Raw genomic sequence first — 3,672 nt, forward strand, 5'->3', positions numbered from 1 at the left:
CACCAACACCATCATTATGAAAATTACTTGTATCAAGACCTTTCCCTCTTATAAGGACTTCTTTGACCCCATTTACGAACTGCAGCTTTTATGAATATACATTTTACCAGCTTGTAATTTGTGTCCTGATTTATCTCCACAGTAGTCCCCTTTGTTCTCTCTTGGCTCTGGCTAGGACACAACACTGACATGACTCATCTTTCATGTCGTTAATCCCCAGCTGTCTCCAATACAAATTTAACATCTCCACCATTACATGGTCTTCTGAAGTATGTCTCTTTTGTTCCGGAGAACTAGGGTCATCAAGGAGATAATTCCAGAAGTCTTCCAGAAAATCCCAGCCAATCAGAGAGGAGGAGGAAGAAGAGTTTATAGGTCAAATGGCCTTCAGTGACTTAGAGCGCCAACAAGGTGTGCCCAGCAGGGTTAGACTAGAGCCTGAGGGGGAGTGATGACTGCATAGTGTTTTTTTTTACAATTCGTTTTATTAAACAGAAAATATGGTGGTCAGTATTTATACATAGCCTGTTATTCTTGGTGTTTTATAGTACCAATAATCACTTCACCTAGATGCATTCAAAACAGATTTCCCTATCGTGACAAATTTGAAAAACATTTAACAATCCACTTCAAGTACTCTTTATTCATATTCTTCAAATCAACAATCTTAATCAATGGCCTCAGCCGTAATGCAATCTAGCAAGAACCCATGCAACACTGTATGATACTCCTTCAGATTCCCCTACTGCGATAGCATGGTAACAGATCAAATAAATAGGCATCTGGTTCCATGTTAGATAGTTACCAATCAACTCCTTGTTGACTCCTCGATCATTGTCTACCTCGTCTTTTCACATTTTCGGCCTTATGTTATTGGCTTCATCAGATCAGATTCACCAGTAAGGATGCTTAAGCTGCTCAATTCCCCAAAACAAAATCTGTAAAGATTAAGTATTTTTATTATTGAAACAAGTTTTCAAATATCATCTGAAGTACTTGAAGTCCTCAAGGAATAAAACACAGATGTGGGGGAAAAGCGATGCCTTCAAAGACACAAAGTGGAGCGACCCAGGGACAAGTCTGGTTTGGGTTTAAGATTAAGGATGGTTAACTTTTATTATTGGTGTTTGGTTAAGTTTAGGCATTAGTGATTGTATTAAAGATTGTTTAGGTATTAGGAAAGAGTTTAGGTAATAGAGATGTTTAGTTAGATGGTCAAGTTTAGGTACTAGGTTAGGGTAAGAGTTTAGGCGTTTGAGCTCTTCAGTTAGATGGTTAAGTTTGGGTATTAGGTTAGGTTGAGGTAAGCGAGTTTAGGCCTTTGAGATGTTTAGTTAAATGGTTCAGTTTATGTCTCGTTTAGGGTAAGAGAGTTTAGGCATTTGAGATCTTTAGTTAGATGGTTAAGTTTGGGTATTAGGTTGGCTTTTTGTTTTGTTAGACAAGTTACTTTAGGCATTTTATGTGATTCAATTTGGGACATTTGAAAGAAAGATTAGAAAGATTGTTAAGCTCAGGTTAGCTCCAGCTTTGTCCCTTTAGTCGCTCCCTTAGAAAGAGGGTTCAGAGGTAACTGGGTTAGAAATACAATAGTTGGGGCCACAGAAATAGAATGTATAAATCATTGAGCTAAACATGCTTTTCCTACAACATGGTGTGAATTACAGTACTTTGTTATAAAGTTAAAATGGTAAAGTGGTAACAGTATGGTGTGTAGGAGGCAGGAGGAGTTGTAGGAGTTGTTGAGCTCCGAGTGGTTATGTCTGGTGTAGATTGGATTGTAGGTGTAGCCAGGGATCCTCAGGGTGGATGGGGAGTAGGCCATCGTTGTAGATCAACTGTTCGGTCATCATACTCTGAAATAAGTTGAAGGCAAAAAGTAAAGTCAGTCTCACAGTGTGCTGGCAGATTTAGAAGACATTTTGATCACCAAACGTGAAGGACAAACAAAGACACAAATGCAGTAACAGCACCATCTGGCGTCAAACATAGGTCATTACATTCAGTAATTTAGGTCCGATTTGATATTGATTTACAGGAGAGAAAAGGCTTCAAGTCATTACGGCAACAACATCTAAATCGTCAGTGCTGGATTACCATCTTTCATCACTAAATGTATAATTGATACAAGTCAGTTGAGCTATTCCCAGGGAGTCTTCAACCTTTTTATGAAAATTGGGAGGGATTATGTGATTGCCATTTGGTCCATTAAAGAATGAAGGAACCATTTATCAAAGTTCTCACCTGGGTCTCTCCACCATGGCAACTGCACAGCCATCTGCTCTTCCATCGGGACCTGAAAAAAACAGTACTTTGTTGATCCCAAGTGGAAATTAGTCATAGCAAGAAGGGCAAAAAATATACACCAAGGGTTGATATAAAAATTATACAAAGGATGGAAGCAAGCATTGTGTGACCGGAAGAGCAATTATCCATTTTTACGGTTCTTAAGCATTAGCCAATATCAGTTTGACTAAGCGAAAGAAAATAATCAAAAGCACACACTATGAGAGCATTATTTTGAGATGGTATCGATGGATACATTTTATACAATGGCCCCAACCCAGTGTAAATGTATCGAACAGTGGCGTTGTCATGATGCACTGAAAGCTTCCCGAAATGTTAGTGTTGGGTTTGACAGGTTACAACATTAAGACGTTGGGGATACGGTACCGCTGCAGGGAGTTGATCACCTGAGCATCTTAATAGGTCATCCGTTTCATGTTCATGTACCATCTCTAGAATAAATAAGTGTGTGGGGGGGGGGGGGTTGAGAGAGGGCCTCTCTTCAGCACCATTGGCTTTTATTCTGGTGGACCAAAAGCCCAGATACAATCTGCTGATGAACCCAGCTACTGTGTCCTAGATTTTTCAGATGATAAGATTTACTTTATTGAACATTTAATCGGTCTGATGAATTCCCCTTTCCTGGACGAGGAGCTGGTTGGTCTTGACACCTCCCGCTGACCGCCACCGCAGGGACCTCCGACTGCGTCGCCTCAGTCCCTTCAGGAACACACGTGACCCATTGATGCAGTCCAACACTTCACTCAGATGTCAATAGTGTATTTTACTGCACTTTTAGAGCACAGTACATAGTGGGCTGTTTTGATAGAACTAATAGTTATTACTCCCACCCCAAAAGCCAGCCACATGTAATACACATCCTGACTAGTCCTAGTGGCCGAGAATGCTTTCTTAACAGCCAGTCAGAATGAACACATCTGTATGGATTACTTTAAATCTGTACGATGAGTCGCTGACCGTGTCATTCTAAACAATCTAAACAATCCAACAAGCCATCAATATGTGTATTCCATTGTCTTACCCTTCAGCATCTGCAGAGCTGCACCACTCCTGGTCTTCCCTCCACCTACAGCTTCCAGCGCCAGTCCTGAATTTGACAAACACTGTAGAACACTGATCTTGGAATTAAATGTTCAGGGGCCAACCCTACACCTGAACAAAAATAATTCCAGACATTTCTTTCATGGTTCAACGTTCATAAATAATTGTCAAGGCTTAAATTCCTTGCAAATAAGTAACATGAAGGACAGCATGAGGCATATCTAGCAAGATGATTATGGTACAGTGAGAACCATATGTTTTTATAGAGCAAACAATTTAACTCAAGTAAATTGCCAGAGAAAGTGATAAACCTTACTTGCCTCC

The 3,672-nt window shown here is 40.1% G+C and overlaps 1 long non-coding RNA gene across 1 annotated transcript; it reads right to left on the reverse strand.

Moving 5' to 3' along the window:
* Positions 1-623: 623 nt before the first annotated feature.
* On the reverse strand, positions 624-2,421 carry LOC115545554 (uncharacterized). The gene is made up of 2 exons (XR_003977121.1): positions 2,245-2,421; positions 624-1,856 (listed from the first exon to the last, which is right to left on the reverse strand). It is a non-coding gene; the product is annotated as an uncharacterized LOC115545554 (long non-coding RNA).
* Between the last annotated feature and the right edge of the window lie 1,251 nt (positions 2,422-3,672).

Source organism: Gadus morhua, chromosome 6 (genome assembly GCF_902167405.1).
Source record: "Gadus morhua chromosome 6, gadMor3.0, whole genome shotgun sequence".
Classification (NCBI taxonomy): Eukaryota; Metazoa; Chordata; class Actinopteri; order Gadiformes; family Gadidae; genus Gadus; species Gadus morhua.